A 19,291-nucleotide genomic window follows, 5' to 3' on the forward strand; every position below is an offset into this window, starting at 1 on the left:
AGGAACAAGCAGTGTGGGCCTGGGTGTGCGGGCTGCTCCCACCCAGGACCAGCAGGAACTGAGCTCTTCCTGCAGAGGCAGCCAGAAGCCATATCACCCCCTGGGCCAACAAGGCCTCACCTGATCTGGTATCCATAACCCATCTGAAGGTAGCTCCTTCTGCCCCTCCTCACTCCCTCTGCTCTCAGGCCACCAGCCTGCTTGCTGGACCTCCAACATTTTAAGCACAGTCCTGCCTCAGGGCCTTTGCATGTGCTGTCCTCTCTGCCTGTAACACTCTTCCCCTAGATACCCAGGGGGCTAGCTCCCCTACCTCCTCCACAAATATCACCTCCACAGACAGACTTTCCTTGACCATTGAATCTAAAACAGCACCCTTTACCCCTCGTTCCATCTTGATTGTCGTTGATAGCACACATCCCTTGTAGACACGGTTCCTATGTAACTGCATGTTGTTTGTTTAATGTCGCACCGCACTAGAATGTCAGCTCCACACAAGCGGGGGCTCAGACTCTGTCGTTCACTGCTGTATCCCCATCCCTGGCAGAGGGATGGTTTATTGGATGAACAAACACAGGTAATCCCACCTCAAAAGCCAAAGTACGAGAAAAGAAAGCACCCACCTTATTTCCAGAAGGAGAAAAATTTTATTGTGTTCTCTGATTACAAGGCTAATATATGATCATTATAAGTCTTTAGAAAATAGAGTGAAGTGTTCAGAACAAAACAAAAAATGACATGTAATCTGGTTTTCTTGAGAAAAATCACTGTTACTATTTTGATATGTTTCTTCTCTCCCTCTCTCTTTCCTCCCCTCTATATACGGATAGATGGATAAATAGGTAGGCAGATGATATAGATAGATAAATAGAGATAGATATGTATAGAAATATGTATACACACCTCAAAAGAATGGAATTCATGCTGTACAGGGTATTTTGTAAGATTACTCTGCGCTGAATATCCTTGTAACTCAGTCTTTGCCCACATCCAGAATTATTCCCTAAGGATAAACTACTAGAAGCAGAATTGCTGGGTCAAAGAAAATGAACAGTCACACGGCTTAAACTATGGGCTGACAGTTGCCTTCCAGAAAGACTGAACCATGTGCAGTCCCCAGTGCTGAAAGATAGCACCCACCGTCTGGTACCTGCACCAACACTGGCCGTTCTACCTTCTTAAAAATACCTGCTCATTTGATAGGCATTATTGCTTTCGTTTGCACTTCTCTGTTTATTAGTGAAGAGGAACTATCTTTCACATCTGTGGGCCGATTGGAGTTTATTCTTTTGACGCTTATTGTTATTCTGGGGCACAATCAAGCCCAATCCTCACCACCACCACCACCCCTGCCAGCCACTGGCTTTGTGTCCCAGCTGCCTCCCAAACGTGCTGAGTGACTTTGGTACAGGGGTTACATTTGCGGGCCACCATGCCATTGACTGTAAAGAGAAGATACCACAGACCTCATAAGATTGGCATGAGGGTTAATCGCATGGTATGTGTAAGGTATTTATCACAGCATTTAGTGTTTAGTAAGTCCTAGTAAAAGGGCAAGAAGAAAAACTAAGTTGGTGTTACACTACTGTCAGTAATCCCTAGGGTTTCACAATTAGCTACAATTTGAGCTATTCATTTGGAATTGGTTTTTGTTTTGTTTTTTTGCGGTACGCAGGCCTCTCCCTGTTGTGGCCTCTCCCGTTGCAGAGCACAGGCTCTGGACGCGCAGGCTCAGCGGCCATGGCTCACGGGCCCAGCCGCTCCGCAGCATGTGGGATCTTCCCGGACCGGGACACGAACCCGTGTCCCCTGCATCGGCAGGCGGACTCTCAACCACTGCGCCACCAGGGAAGCCCTGGAATCGGTTTTTTTAATCAGGGAGCTTACCAAATCTTTACTAGAAATATTTGTTAAATTTTATCAAGTATGTCTTTGGTATCTATTGAAATTATCATGTGCTCAGTCACCTCTGAACTATTGGTTGATGTGATTAATGTTAATTTTCTGACGCTGAATCACCCTTACGTTCGTGGATTCATTCAGTGAGAAAATATTTATTCAGCACCTACTCTGTGCCAGGCACTGTTCTAGGCTCTGGGGATGCAACAACACAAGAGCAAACAAGACAAACCAAGTCACTGCTCTCGTTCTAGTGGGAGAGTCAATAAAGAAACAAATATAGAATGTCCATGCAAAAGACAAGAATACACTGGGCATTGTTTGAGGAATGACAAGATGATCCACGTGGCTGGAAGCCTTTGGTGAGTATGGGGGGGAGGGGGTGTCTGATTTATGTGTGGAAAATTTCCCTCTGACTGCTGTGTGGGAAATGGGGTGGAGAAGAGCTTGGACCATGGAGCTAACAGTGGAGGTGCATGTTGGACATATTTGGATATGTTTTGAAGGTGAAAGCCCACAAGGTTCACTGACAGATGGGCTGTGGAGCATGAGAGAAATAGAGGTGTCACAGGTAATAGAATGGATTTGCATATATTCAAATAAGGAGGACTGCAGGAAGAGCAGGTATTGGAGGGAAGATCAGGAGCTTGGTTTGGGACATGTTGAGTTCGGGATCCCTGTTTAGACACACAGGAGGAGACATCAAGTGGGCATTTGGATACATGCATCTGGAATAACACTTGATGTGTTTCGTCATTCATTTAATATTGTGCTGAATTCTATTTTTTGGCATTTTATTTAGGAATTTTTATTTTATTAGTCTGCATTTTTTTCTTTTCTTCTTGGGCTATCATTTTCAACTTTTCAAACCCAAATTATGCTAAAGATTCTTATCTAACCAGTCTGGGTTGGAGTCCAGGAATATTCATTTTAAAAGCAGTCCATAGGATTCTGATGCAGGTGGTCCAGGGACCTTACAGTGTGCTTTAATGTTTTCAATTTCTTTCAATATTATTCATCCATTCAACTCTCTATTTATCCTTTGGTCAATTTTTGGTCATTTATATTTTCCTATAAAACCATCCATGGCATCCCAGGTCTTCAAAATTTAGCATAGAATTTGCATAATAATATCTTATAATTTAAAAGAAATCTCTCTCTCTCTCTTGGCCAGAACTATCCTTTGTCATATGCTGAGCCATGTAAACTTGTATGATCCTTTTTTTTTTAACTGATTGTATTTGCCAGTGTTTAGACAATTTTACTTTATGTCTTCAAAGAACAAGCTCTTCAATTTATTTTTCAATTGTCTTCAACTTCAGTAATTTATTTTGTCTTTATTAATTCCTTCCCTTTATTTTCCTTGCATTTTTCATTACTGTTGATGTAATAATTTCTCTCTAACTTCTTGAATTCAATGATCAATCTTTTCTTGTTAGTCTTTCTTACTTTTTTACAAAAGGGGTTGACTTCTGGGAAAGATGCCAGTATATGTGTGCCTTGACAGAAATCTCCCATTGAAATGAACAAAAAGGCCCAAAGAAAGAAGAAAAAATTTTCTCTGGTGAATGCATATGCCGGGCACAATATAACTTGTACTAAAGTGAAAGAGGATTCTAGGAGACAACACACAACCCTCCAGCTCCTGGGCATAGGGCAATGAAGATAATTCCAGCTGGTCTCACTAGTTCTCTCTGGTTTGGAGGATGACATATAAAAAGTGCTTCAGAAAGGAAAAGAAACACTCCTCAACTTAAGCCCTTTCTTCCACTGAAAATCACTGGGGAGTGGAGTAGAAATCTTACTGGGTACTTGTGATTTTTTTTCCTGCTAAAACCAGCTTGCAATGGTGAAAAAAGGGAGGTAGAGCTTTACCACCTAAGACGGGGGGTGGGCGGCAGCAGATTTAAACACAAGACAAGCTGCCAATACCAATAGACAAAAGAACAGACCACAGACAATCACTGGATATATCAGGAGTATCAGCAGAAAAACAAAAACAGTTTACAAGAAAGATAACATACCTTGAGCAATTCGAGTTCATGCCAAGAATACAGGGATTTTGTAATGTCAGAGTTTTATTTTATTTTCTAGCTTTATTGAGATATAATTGACAAAGAGCATCATGTAAGAATAAAATGTATAATGTGCTGATTGGATATACATGATATATTGTGAAACGATTACCACATTAAGGTTAGTTGACACATTCGTCACCTCACAGTTACTACTTACGTGTATGTGTGAACATTTAAGATCTTCACTTAGCAAATTTCAACTATACAACAGTATTGTTAACTATTATCACCATGCTGTACATTAGATCCCCAGAACTTATTCATCTTAAAACTGAAAATTTGTACCCTTTGACCAACATCTCCCCAATTTTCCCACCCCCCCAGCCCCTAGCAACCACCATTCTACTCTTTGTTTATATGAGTTTGGCTTTTTTAAGAGTCCACATGTAAGTAATACCATATAGTATTTTTCTTTGTCTGACTGAGTTATTTCACTTAGCTCTCAAGGTTCGTCTCTGTTATCAGAAATAGCAAGATTTCCATCTTTCTTGTGGCTGAATAATATTCTATTCTATAGCAGCTTCTTTATCCATGCATCCATTGACAGACATTTAGGTTGTTTCCATATCTTGGATATAGTGAATAATGCTGCAGTGTACATGGAGGTAAAGATATCTCTTCCAGATAATTATTTCATTTCCTTTGGATATATACCCAGAAATGGAATTGCTGTGTCATAAGATAGTTCTATTTTTCATTTTTTTGAGGAACCTCCATACTGTTTTCCATGATGGTTGTACCAACTTACATTCCCACTAACAGTGCACAAGGGTTCTCTTTTCTCCACGTCCTCACTAATGTTTGTTATGTCTCGTCTTTTTGATAATAGCCATTCTAACAGGTGTGAGGTGATATCTCATTGTGGTTTTGATTTGCATTTCTTTGATAATTAGTGATATTCAGCACCTTTTCATGTACCCGTTGGTCATCTGTATGTCTTCTTTGGAAAAAATGTCTATTTAGGTCCTTTGCCCATTTTTAAATCAGATTATTTGGGTTTTTGCTAATTGAATTGCAATGAGTTCTTTACATATTTTGGATATTAAGCCCTTATCAGATATATGGTTTGCAAATATTTTCTCTCACTCTGTAGGTTGCCTTTTAACTCTGTTGTTAGTTTCTTTTGCTGTACAGAAGCTTTTTACCTTGATGTAGTCCCACTTGTTTGTTTTTGCTTTTGTTGCTTGTGCTTTTGGTGTCATGTTCAAAAACTTATTAACAAGACAAATGTCAGAGAGCTTTTCCCCTGTGTTTTCTTCTAGGAGTCTTACAGTTTCAGGTTTTACATTTAAGTTGTTGATCCATTTCCAGTTAATTTTTGTGAGTGCTGTAAGATAGGGGTCCAATTTCATTCTTTGGCGTGTGAACATCATTTTCCCAACACTTTTTGTTGAAGAGGCTATCCTTTTCCCATTGAGTATTCTTGGCTCCCTTGCCAAATATTAGTTCACTGTATATATTTATTTTATTTCTAGGCTCTCAATTCTGGTCATTGGTCTATGCCTATTTTTATGCCAGTATCTTACTGTTTTTAACTATTATAGCTTTGTAATATAGTTCAAAATCAGGAGGTGTGATGCCTCTAGCTTCATTCTTCTTTCTTGGGATTGCTTTGGCTATTCAGTGTTTCTTGTGGTTTCATATGGATTTTAGGATTTTTTTCTATTTCTGTGAAATATGCCATTGGAATTTCTATATGGATTGTATTGAATCCATAGATGACTTTGGGTAGTATGGATATTTTAACAATATTAATTCTTCTGATCTGTGAACATGGGATACCTTTCCTTTTCTTGTGTCTTCAATTTCTTTCAGCTATGTCTTATAGTTTTCAGTGTACAGATCTTTAGTTAAATTTATTTAGAGATCTTTAGTTAAATTTATTAGGAGATGTTAACAGTGTAACATCTCCTTAGTTAAATTTATTCTCAAGTATTTTATTGAATTTGATACTATTATAAATAGGATTGTTTCCTTTATTTCTTTTTCAGATAGTTCATTGTTATTGTATAGAATTGCAACTGAATTTTGCATGTTGATTTTGTATGCTGCAACTTTACTAATTTGTTTACTAGTTTTAACAGGTTTCTGGTGGAGCATTTAGGCTTTTCTATATATAAGATCATATCATCTGCAGAGACAGTTTTACTTCTTCCTTTCCAATTTTGATGCCTTCTATTTCTTTTTCTTGCCTAATTGCTCTGGCTAGGACTTCCAGTACTATGTTGAATAGGAGTGGTGAGAGTGTGTTGTCCCTGATCTTAAAAGAAAGTTTTCAAACTTTTACCATTGAGTATGATGTTAGCTGTGGTCTTGTCATGTATGACCTTCATTATGTTGAGGTACATTCATTCTATACCAAATTTGTTGAGAGTTTTTATCATAAACAAATGTGAAATTTTGTGAAATGTTTTTTCTGCATCTATTAAGATTATCATGTAATTTTTATCCTTCATTTTATTAATGTGGTGTATCACATTTATTGATTTGCATATGTTGAAACATCCTTGCATCCCAGAGATAAATCTCACTTGATCATGATGTATGATCCTTTCAATGTGCTGTTGAATTTGGTTTGGTAGTATTTCGTTGAGAATTTTAGCACCCATGAGGGGTATTAACCTGTAGTTTTCTTTTCTTTCAGTGTTTGGTATCATGGTAATGCTGGCCTTGTAAAATGAGTTTGGGAGTGTCCCCTCCTCTTCAGTTTTTTTGAAGAGTTTGATAAGAATTGACATTAATTCTTCTTTAAATATTTGGTAAAATTCACCAGGGAAACAATCTGATCCTGGGATTTTCCTTGTTTGAAGGTTTTGACTACTGATGCAATCTCCTTACTCATTATTGGTCTATTCAATTGTCTGTTTCCATATGATTCAGTCTTGGTAGTTTGTATGTTTCTAAAAATTTATCCATTTCTTCTAGATTGTCTAATTTGTTGGTTTATAATGGTTCATAGTAGTCTTTTATCATCCTTTGTATTTTTGTGTCTTTTACAAATACAAATCATTTGTATTTGCAATGTGTCTTCTTTCATTTATAATTTTGAGTCTTTTCTCTTTTTGTCTTGGTTTGTCTAGCTAAATGTTTGTCAATTTTGTTTATCTTTTTAAAAAAACAATTGTTATTTTCATCAATATTTTCTATTGTATTCCTATTCTCTGTTTCATTTATTTCTGCTCTAATCTTTGTTATTTCCTTCTTTCTACTAGCTTTGTGCTTAGTTTGTTCTTTTTCTAATAACTTGAGGTGTAATGTTAGGTTGTTTATTTGGGATCTTTCTTTTTTCTTACTGTAGGTGTTTACAGCTATAAATATTCCTCTTAAGGCTGCTTTTGCTGCATCTTAGAAGTTTGAGTGTGTTGTATTTCCATTTTCATTTATGCCAAGATATTTTTTGGTTTCCCTTTTTATTTCTTCTTTGATTATTGACTGTTCAGATATGTGTTAATTTCCACATATTGGTGGATTTTCCAGTTTTCTTCTTCTTTTCTTTTTTATAATTTATATAAAGTTTTTTTTTTTGGCTGCAATGGGCCTTCATTGCTGTACACGGGCTTTCTCTAGTTGTGGTGAGTGGAGGCTACTCTTCACTGTGGTGCGCAGGCTTCTCATTGTGGTGGTTTCTCTTGTTATGGAGCATGGGCTCTAGGCACACAGGCTTCAGTAGTTGCAGCATACGGGTTCAGTAGTTGTGGCACACAGACCCTAAAGTGTGCGGGCTTCAGTAGTTGTGGAGCACGGGCTCTACAGTATGCACGCTTCAGTAGTTGTGGTGCGTGAGCTCAGTAGCTGTGGCTTGTGGGCTCTAGAGCACAGGCTCAGTAGTTGTGATGCATGGGCTTAGTTGCTCTGCGGCATGTAGGATCTTCCCGGACTAGGGATTGAACCTGTGTCCCCTGCATCAGCAGGCAAATTCTTAACCACTGCACCACCAGGGAAGTCCTCCAGTTTTCTTCTTATGACTGATCTCTAGTTTCATACCATTGTGGTTGGAAAAGATTCTTGATATTATTTAAATCTTCTTGAATTTAAGATTTGTTTTGTGGCCTAACACATGATCCGTCCTGGAGAATGTCCCATGTGTGATTGCGAAGAATGTGTATTCTGCTGCTGTTAAATGGAATGCTGTATATATGTCTGTAAGGTTCATTTAGTCTATAGTGTTTTTTAAATCTGCTGTTTCTTTATTGATTTTCTGACTGGATGATGTATCCACTGTTGAGAGTGGGTATTAAAGTTTTCTACAGGGACAATTAAACAGACCAAAGGAACTAGAGACACCAGTGACTGATTCAGATATATATGGGCATTTGCCATATAAAAGAGGGGGCATGACAGATCAGTAGAGATAAAGGGATTATTTGATAAGTTGAGCTGGAAAACAATGGTTGTCCATATAAAAAGATGAAATTTGATCACTACTTTATACCACAATGAAATAAACTACCTTACACAACAATTAACTCCAGATGGATTAAAATTTGATTATCAAAAGAAAAACATTAAACTTTTAGTTAAAACTAGAGATGAATATATTTCCACCTTGGAGTGGTGATCCAGTTATATAAACAAAATCCACACTGGTAGATCACGAGAGGAAAACTAAGACGAAACTAGTTGCAAAGGTGTTGGAAAGGTGAAAAGGCAAACAAAGGACAATGAAGCAACCCAGAGATTAACGACTGTAGAAAGCCCCTTCCACCCCTATGGATGGAGGGGAAAAAGGGAAGAGATGATATCACCAGATCTCAGGAGCTGGGGTCACGCAGTAGGAGCTGGAATTGTAGAGTACAGACTATTCAGGTGGAGCAGAAACAGGCTTGCCTAATAGGAATTATAACTATGGAGGAGACATGGCCACTGCCAGAGATGCCACCCAAAGCAAAGAGAGAAGGGAGAAAATACCCTGGCTTCTCACTCCTCTTGCTTTTAGACGTCAGACCAGTTCCTCCCTTTGGCCAAACTCTAACTGGCAGCCAATGGACATGCGAGCCTGAAGGATGCCAGCCCCCGGTGTTTCAAACCAGAGCAGGGAGAGGGCAGAGAATGAATCTGAGAGCAAACGGGCAAATGGCCAGCACAGGTTTCCTAAATTAGTCACAAAAAGCACTAACTAAAAGAAGACAAATTTACAACATTAAAATACAGACTTTCGGCTCATTAAAAGTCACCTTAAAAAAAATGAAAAGACAAGCTACACATTGGGAGAAGATATTTGGTAGTGCGTATGATTGACAAAAGATTGGTATATAAAGGACTGCAAATCAATAATAAGGAAAAAACTCCAAATAACTCAACAGGTAAATAGGCAGAAGACATGAACAGACATTTCATAAAAGAGGGATCACATATGGCCAATATCCACATGAGCAGATGCTCAACCTCATTAGCAATCAGGGAAATGAAAACGAAAACTACAGTGAGACGCCATTTTACACTCATTCAACTGGCAAAAATTAAAAAGTCTGGCAACTGTTGGAGAGGATGAGGGACATCGGAATATCTTACGCTTTTCTGATGCGAGTGAAAATTGGTACAACCACTTAGCCGAAACGATTTGGCCTAATATTGTGGAGTAGGATGTTTGTGTCTCCTACAATGTAGCAGTCACTTCTAAGTACAGTAGGAGACCTGTATAAGAATGTTCACAGCAGCACTGCCCACAATAGCACAAAACAAGAACAACGCAAATGACAACAGGAGAATGAATAAACAAGTTATGGTATATTATTCAGTGGTGAAAGTGAATGAACTAAAATTTTAAACAATAACATGGAAAAATGTTAGTAACAATGTTGACTGAAAAAAGCAAGCCAAGATTAGATATATGGTATGACCCTTTTTTATGAATTTCGAAAAGAAAATGACAATCTATTGCATACATATGATAAAATTACATACATATGCATGCATTTCAATTACAAATACAAAAATTCAGGATAGTGATTACCTCTTAATTATGGGAGAGACAGGGAATGGGATGGAAGATGAACACAAAGCCAGTGTCAGATAAGGGTAATGTCTTAGTTCTCAAGTTGGATATAAGGATCATAGGCAGTCTTTATATTAATTTAAATAATTAAAATGAATATATTAAGGCCGTGAAAAAACCAGTAGTGATAGTGCACTGTAAACCAAGGGTTATGATTAATCTAATTCTTTGTAACAGAGGTTCTAAAGAAAAGAAAAACAATTGGTTAACAATTCCGGTTAAGCACAGCAGATTGAATAGATGAGTTTATTCTGCTCCCTCCAGAAACCTCACTCAGATTGAGTCTAAAGTGATGTTTTAAAGTATTATAAACTCACAATGGCAAAAAGAGCAAAAGAAAAGATCTGCAAGAGAAATGGCAATTTTCAGAAGCTGGAACGTGGACAGAGCAACAGTGGCTGGCTTAACCAGCTAGAGGAAGCCATCAGAGGGGAGAAGCAAGCTGATTTCCAGAGAACCCAGAGAGCCTTCAGAATTGGAGATGCCAGGCACCAAGGAAGGTAGGGTAATGCATGGGGCTGAAAATACAAGGGTTTATTAAAAATCTTATAAGGGGCAGGTGCCCATTTCTATCCCAGCCAGTCAGGTAGCATACCTCCACTCAGGAGACAAGAGGTTTATTCTCTGTGAAACTGTGAACGCCAGGCACTGTGAAGGATGGGAGGGCAACAGAGAGATTAGCAAACCTGCACGCTAAGTGACGTCTCCCTCTCCCCCAGCTCCCAGAACTCTGGAAGCTAAGGCCACCAGGTGACCAGCTTCCCACCTGCCTGCCAGCAACACATCCCCACACACAGATTCCAGCAAAGCAGAAAAGGCAGATTTCAAACAAACATTAATATTAAGGGAGATACAGCAAGATGTTGCAATAATTAAAGAAGGAGAGGAGGTTATGGGAAAGGAAAGAGGAAAAGGAAAAGCTATTGGTAACTTTAAAAATATGATAGTTGGAATTTAAAATTCAAGAGGAAATTTGAAAATAAAGTCAAGAAACTCTCCAAGAGATAGAGAGAGAAGAAAGAAAATATTCTAAAAATTAGGGTATCCGTCTAAGAGGTCCAAAATTCAATGAATAGGAGTTCCAACAAAAGAGAACAGACTAAATAGAGGAGAGAAAAAATAATACAGTGAAATTTCTCAAAACTAAAGGACATGAGTCTTCATGAAAGATGTGAAGTTGAAAAGTCCCCACCAAGTACCTATCAAAATAAATGAAAAAAATACCCACATGAATATACAGCATCATAAGAGTTCAGAATACTGTGCATAAGGAGGAGATCCTCAAAGCTTCAGAAAAGGAAAGGTGGTTCCAAAGATTGGTAATCAGAATGGTACATGACTGACTAGTTGCAGTAATGGAAACTAGAAGACAGTAAAGGCATGCCTTAAATTTTTTCAGAGAAAATTTTTTCCAAGTTAGAATTCTATATCCAGCAAAGTATCAATCACACGTGAGGGAGAAATAAAGCTATTTGCAAACATATACAATCCCCCAAAATATGTAACTTCCATGCACACTTTCTCAGGAAGCTACCAGAGGATGCCCCCTCAAAATGAAGAATTAAAACATAAAAGAGGGTAACATGTGATCTAAGAAAATGGGCGAGAAAGAGGAAGGAGAAGAGAATCTCCAGGATGAGAGCTGTGCACTACGTCTAAAGAACAAGTCATTAGAAGAAGGCGACCCCCAAGGGTGAAAAACAAGGAAGCAAATCTGATGTGTGTGGCTGTATTACAAGGAATTTTACATCTCTGATTAGAAAGCCTGGAAGAACACTGACTCATAGGTGCAGAGAAAATGAAAGCAAATCAACTAAAGACAGCAAGTGTTGACTCCAGGAAAAATCAAAAGGTGTGTTGTAATGGGAGAGAAAGATATTGCTTGGCTGTGAACGATATCTACATAGTCATGATAATGTAAACACTGAACATTTATTCCACCAAAGATGATAGAACTATATTGGGAGCAGGGGGAAGAGGGAGTATAGGGGTGCCCACTAGTGTGAGAGAGACTACTCCCCATCTTAAAATACTTAGGCCTGATTAAATCATGTGTAAAATGAAAAATCAAAGAATATTAGTATAAGAATGTCATTTTGAATATAGGAGGTTAATACCAGTTTAAAAAGATGTGATTTGAACATGTTATCTCTGTAGAGTGATGTGCAGGAATGGGGAGGAGAGTGGGCCCTGCTGTTTTTCAAGATCAGTCCACTTATATGGAAAGTGCTACGATTTTAAATTGCATTTATATATTACTTTGATAAAAGATTTTAAAAAAAACTGAAAGTCGGGACTTCCCTGATGGTCCAGTGGTAAAGAATCCACCTTGCAATGCAGAGGATGCAGGTTCAATCCCTGGTCAGGGAACTGAGATTGCCACATGTCGTGGGGCAACCAAGCCCGTGTGCCACAACTACTGAGGCCGTGCACCTCAACTAGAGAGAAGCCTGTGCGCCACAAAGAAAGATCCCTCATGCCTCAACGAAGATCCCGCTTGCCAAAACTAAGACCTGATGCAGCCAAAAATAAACTAAATAAATAATAATCTTAAAAAAAACACAAAAACTGAAAGTCCTCTACCCCCAGAGGTCACCACTGTTAACTGTTGAGTATGTAGCCTTCCAGATGTTTTGCCCCATCTTACACCGCGCACAAAAATCAACTCCAGATGATGGATCACATGCTTAAATGTCAAAAGTAAAACTTAAAAACTTTTAGTGGACCATAGCGTTCTGACTTTGGGGTAGGGAAGAATTTCTTAACCAAGCCCCAAAATGCACTAAGAAAAGATCAATAAGTAGCAAATTCTCCTACTCAAAAGACACGATAAGGGACTTCCCTGGTGGTCCAGTGGTTAAGAGTCCACACTCCCAATGCAGGGGACCCGAGTCCGATCCCTGGTCAGAGAACTAGATTCCGCATACCACAACTAAAGATCCCACGTGGCGCAATTAAGACCGGGTGTAGCCAAATAAATAATAAATAAACAAATATTTTTTAAAAGCAAAACACCATAATCAAAACGAAAGGACTAGTCTGAGATTGGGAGATTTTTGCCACATATATAAACAACAAAATATCCAAGGCAAGGAACTACAAATCATTAAAAAGTGGGTAAGAGTTGCAATGAAAACAAGCTGAGGACATGAGCAGGTATTTCACAGGAAAGGAAATATGTATAGTCTCTCTGTGTCCCTGTTTGTCTCTCTGTCTCTCTCTACTGTCTGTCTGTATACACGAGAGAGAGAGAGAGAGAGAGAGAGAGAGAGAGAGAGAGAGAGAGAGAGAGAGAGACCACGTCATTATTGATCAGGAAAATGCAAATCAAGAGAAGCTGAAGCCTTTCTCAAATGTCACCTCCTGCAGGAGGCCTTCCCTGGTCACCCTATTTAGCATTCTAGCCCCATATATTCCCTAATTTATATAGCACTTATCACCATGGAATACACTCCTCTATGTGTTTATTTTGTTTATTTCCTGTTATCTTCATCCCACTAAAATGTCAACTACAGGAAGGCAGGGATTTTTATCTGGCACAATGCCAGGCACTTGGTGGCCCCTTAATAAATATTTGTTGCCTGAGTGGATGAACGGATTTAATAAAATAAGAGCTCAAAGAGAACTCAATAAATAAAATAGGAGAAAATATTCAGAAGTCTATTGAGAATAAATTTTCTCAAAGCAAGAACTGAATCAGCAGGTCATAAAAGCATACCACATATGAAGAAAAAATGGATGCAGAATCATTAACTTGGAGGCATGTCTTGATTAAATTATTTAACTTGAAGTAGAGAGTTCCTCAGATAGTCAAGCAGAAAAAGCAAATCACCAAAGGGAATAAAAACCAGACTTTCCTGTACTTCTCCATAGATACTATCAGTGCCAGAAGACAGTGCAGCGATGTTCTACAAAGTTCTGAGGGAAAGAAAGTATGACTCGAATATTTCACCCAGCCAATTTATTATTCAAGGATAAATGCTATTCACAGTCAGGAAAGACTCAGGGAATTGAGTATGCATTAGCCCTTCTTGAAAAACATACCCAATGAGAAAAATCTTGCCAACCAAGGGGTAGATGAGAATTCAGAAATAGATAGCTATGAGCATTAGCTCTCTATTTCTATTGAATCCATTAAAATATGAAACTAAGGCTAACTATAGAATCTCCACTAAATGACCGGAAGAGTCACAGCCTTGCAGAATAGAGTATATTATAACCATTTAAAAAGTGAAGCCAAAATAACCAACAAAAATTGGAAAGTGGGAGAACAAGAAAATGAGGTGGAAAGTGAAAAGATGAGAACAAGTCTCATCTTCCATTGTGGAGAGTCAATTGCTAGTAGCTATGTAGATTTCAACAGCTAGTAGCTATGTAGATTTCAAAAGTGGGGGAGGAGAGGGGAGAGGCAGACAGGAAGGGCAGAAGATGGGAGAGGAGGAAAAGGAAACAATGTTTTCCAATCACCCTTCTGTCCCCCAGAGGAGCCTCTCTGGAGCTAATAAACCTTAGGGGGAAGGAACATTTACATCAAGTTCAGCAGTACCTTTTTTTTTTACACTAGCTCCTTTTTTATACTTTAAATTCAAGTAAAACCAAATTTCACACTTTTTATTAAAAACAACAGTATGATCCCTGTATTATAAAATTCTTTCTAGACAATTTGCTGTCTTCTACCTGGACATGTGTATAAAGAGACGGTTGGGAGGCTATTCCCCAAATGGTAACCGTATTTCTTTCTTTTCTGGGTAATGAAATTGTTGGTGATTTACTTGTTTCTTCATTGTAATTCTTAAATTGCTTCAGTTTTGTAATATGCATTACCTACTTTATAAAAAAAATAAAGTGATTATTCTCTTAAAATTATTAAGAATGAAGAAGCGGGCTTCCCTGGTGGCGCAGTGGTTGAGAGTCCGCCTGCCGATGCGGGGGACACGGGTTCGTGCTCCGGTTCGGGAGGATCCCACATGCTGCGGAGCAGCTGGGCCCGTGAGCCATGGCCGCTGAGCCTGCGCGTCCGGAGCCTGTGCTCCGCAACGGGAGAGGCCACAACAGTGAGAGGCCCGCGTACAAAAAAAAAAAAAAAGCTACCGTGATACAAACTGAATATTGCCACCCTGATTCACTGTTCACTAATTACGGTGGAGGAGGACAATGGAATCCAGGAGCGATTAACACGAGTCTTAATTGAACTTTTGCTAAGTTGTGCAAAAGGGGCCACTTGTTTGCTGCAGCAAGGCACCTGCAGTGGCACCATAGGCCTGCCTGCCCATGGTGGAGGGCTGGCAAGAGCCCTGCTTACCCAGTGAGGTGGTGGTAAAGCAGTTTATCCCTTATTTGCAGATGTGATGGATATTTTATAATAGAAATAGCAAACACATATAGTGCTTACTGTGTGCCAGGCACTATTTGGAATGCTTTACACATATATTCAATCCTCACAACACCACCAGGAAGTTGATCTATCCCCATTATACCGTCGTGGAAACGGAAGCACAGTGATAGTGAGTGACTGGCCCAAGACCCCAGAGCTTGGACGTGGCAGAGCTGGGATTCAAACCCAAGCAGCCTGGCTCTAGTATGAGAGCTCTTAACCATTACATTAATTACAAAATGCCATATTTTAATGATTCTGAGATGCACTTTTCTCATCTCTGAAATTGAGACGCATCTTACAAGCAATGGTATTTCATGGTTTAGCTGGCAACATATTCACTTTGTTAGGGGTATGCAAAATAACAGTGCTTCTTAAATTCAATGATACAGAGTATTAAACTGTCCAATTACCCATTCTCTTGAAATCATGGTGCCACGGCACGTCACACACATTAGTGCTTGGGGAAGATCTTCAGCACCAATAAGACCCAATATTGGGCTGAGTGGGGCAGTGGTGGCATGATCAGGGCTTGGTGGTCCACCTCCCGAGTTTCATTAATGCACCCTTCAGCAGCAGAGGGCAGCAAGACACCCAGTGACCAGGTAGGACAAAGGACATGGCCACAGCGGCCAGCAAGAATGCAGAGGGCAGCACAGAGACCCCCGTGTGGAGCTGGGATTCCCTCTCCCTGAAGATACGTAGGAATCTCCCCATGCCAGATGCCATCTTGGATAGCACAAGTGTTTGGAGAAGAAAGTCGAAAAGACTGAGCATTTAGTTAGTTTGAAGTACCTAAAAAAACAATGATCTTAATCTGCAGAAGAGTTCATATCCTTTAATTACCAAGTCCACGATTTTTCTCTTCTACATCATGGGAACAGGAGTTTCAAAGTGAGATAAGAAGAATTATAGCAAGTTAGGAAGGCTGAACTTCTTTGCCTATCTGGGTAGGGTGAGTATAAATTGTTAATCTCACAACATTAATTATTTCTTTATTTGTATATTTAGTCGTTACAAAAAAACAAGATTTAAAACAGCCTAAATAGTGTTATGACTAAAGGATTTGGAGAGAAGTGCACTCAGAAAGCCAGGGATGCCCACAGTGGCGTGTACACTTGGGTCTCTCAAGGCCCCAGTGGCGTTCTCCCATCACTTGGCAACCAGCAGCTCTCCATCCCTTACTCTCCCAGACTCCTCTCCTCTCCACTCACCACTCACCACTCACAAGCTGCCCTTGCTGGGGCCCATTCCATGCCCCAGCACATGATTCTGCTTACTCAAGCACAAGGCTGACAATGCCTAGCTCTGCCAGGAAGGTCATCATGCCCACTTCTGCTGGTACAGACTCAAATCTCATTGCTGTTTCCCCTTACCATGCCACACAGAATTTCCCTAAACACCCAGAAAACCAAAACCAAAGGAGACACATGACAGGCAGCACTTATTCTAGGGAGAGCCTTCTGGTTCCCAGAAAGAGATTCCTTCCAGTATCCTCAAGTGGGAAGAGAGGGGACTCCGTGGAGTGGACATGACTGCTTTGGTCAGCCCATAACCCTTCCTCCGTCTTCTAAGAATACTGGGTTTCTCCTTTAGGAAACTACTCCTCCTCAATTAATATGGTTCACTGAGGGAGGGAGGAGGCTGTTAATCATAGCTCAGACTGGCCAATGAGGGTAATCCATCTCTCTAGCCAGAGGAATTGGTCTAGGGGTGACGTGAGACTCTTCACAGAGAGGAAGTGCATGGTGGGTAAGGATCCCTCTCTCTGCTAGCACCAAAAACACTAAGAACCAACTAACTTCAGTCATTAGTGGCTGTCTACAGAAGGAATAAATTATCTACAGAATGGAGTCAATTTTTGAGAAAAAAAATCCCAAGACAAGGAAGGAGGGGCAAAGCCGTAGCAATTTTAAGCCCCTAAAGCCAGCTCAAGCCCTGAACTTCCCAGTCTAGTGAACCAATAAATGCCTTTTTGGCTCAAGCTAGTTTGAGGTGGGTTTCCATCACTTGTCACCTAAATTGTCCTGACAACTGCAACGCACATACATGGGAACCCAGAATTCTGTGGCTCTTCACTCAGACCACTAACATGGCCCAGCTACTCTGCATTGATTGCCCATAGCTACTGTCCCAAACTGATTTCCTCACCCTCTACTATTTACTTCTCTATTCATGGCTTCTACACTACTGTGGTTCATTCTCCCTGATAAATTCAGCCTCCCAAGAACTTGGCAGAGGTACGTCTCTTCTTATGGCTCCTCTGACCTCTGTTGACCTCATGGCCTTCCAGCTTCTGCTCCCACTGCTCACTACCTCATCCTTTAGAAGTTCCCAGCCACAAGTTCCTTAGAGGATCTGATGGGCCGGGCTCATCTTTTTGTGTTGGGCCACAGCACAGATCAGTACATAGCTACACTGCAAGCTCCTTGAGGGCACCTAAGTATATTTTGTCCAACTTTAGATGGTATTATAATTTTTATTATCAGTTTCGACATGTTCATTGCTAGTATACAGAAATACAATTGATTTTTATATGTTGATCTTGTATCCTGCAACATTGCTGAACTCATTAGTTCTAAGAGTTTTTTTTTTCTTTTTTTCTCTTTTTTTTTTTTTTTTTCTAAGAGTTTTTGACATAGATTCCCTGGGATTTCTGCATAGACAATCATGCCATCTGCAGATAGGGACACTTTTATTTCACAAGGCCAAAATTGCTAGAACTGGAAAAAACAAATACAGAAATCCACAATTATAGTTGGAGACATCAACAACCTTCTGTCAGTAATTGATATATCACACAGGCAGAAAGTCAGTAGGGATGTAGATGACCTGAACAGCGCTATCAATCGACTTAATGTAATTGACATTTATAGAATACTCCACGCAGCTCTTTCAGTACCTAGCGCAGCCATGGCTCATAGTTCCAAGAAGCATCTGACCCGTCTATGAGCCTTAAACTATCAAGCTGAACATTTTGTCTTAAAAACAAAGGAGTTTTAAATTATACAATTAATACATGGCTCCTTGTCCATCTACCAATCCCCACAACATGAGAGAATGTTCCCCCCTCATCGTTTTCCTAAGTAACAGACTTAAGTATGCTCCAGTAGGAAGTAAAGAAGATCTGCGTGAAGCAGCTCATTAAGGCTGATGGTAAGGTCTGAACTGATATAACCTACCCTGCTGGTTTTATGGATGTCACCAGCATTGACAAGACCAATCTATGACACCAAGTGTTGCTTTGCTGTTCATCATATTATGCCCAAAGAGGCCACATGCAAATTGTGCAAAGGGAGAAAGATCTTTGTGGGCACAAAAGGAATCACTTCTCCAGTGACCAGTGATCCTCAAATTATCTGCTACCCTAATCCCCTCAGCAAGGTGAATGACACCGCTCAAATTGATTTGGATACTGTGTATGGTGGTGACCAGAGGTGCTAACCTGAAAAGAGTAGGTATGATCACCAACGGAGAGACATCCTGGCTGTTTTGATATGGTTCATAAGAAAGATGCCAAAGGCAACAGCTTTGCCACCTAGATCTTCAACATTTTCATTACTGGCAAAGGCAACAAACCATGGATTTCTCTTCCCTGAGGAAAAGGTGTCTACCTCACTATTGCTGAAGAGACCAGAGACTGGCTGCCAGACAGAGGAGTAGGTAAAATGATCTATAGCAGGTAACATAATTTGAAAAGGTTTTTTAAACTTAAATCTAATACAGCATGAAAATATAATAAAATAATCCATTCAACAACCACAGAATACACAAGCTCACATGGAACATTCACCAATATAGACCACATTGTGGGTCATAAAATACACCTTACAATTTTAAAAGAGTAGAAATCATATAAAACATATTCATATATCACAATGGAATTAAATTAGAAATCAAAACAGAAAGATAGCTAGAAAATCGTCAAATTAATTAAACAACCTA

The 19,291-nt window shown here is 39.6% G+C and overlaps 1 pseudogene; it reads left to right on the forward strand.

Moving 5' to 3' along the window:
* The first annotated feature begins 18,365 nt into the window (after nt 1-18,365).
* LOC132514026 (small ribosomal subunit protein eS4, X isoform-like) lies at nt 18,366-19,013 on the forward strand (annotated as a pseudogene).
* Nucleotides 19,014-19,291: the final 278 nt, after the last annotated feature.

Source organism: Lagenorhynchus albirostris, chromosome X (genome assembly GCF_949774975.1).
Source record: "Lagenorhynchus albirostris chromosome X, mLagAlb1.1, whole genome shotgun sequence".
NCBI classification, from domain to species: Eukaryota; Metazoa; Chordata; class Mammalia; order Artiodactyla; family Delphinidae; genus Lagenorhynchus; species Lagenorhynchus albirostris.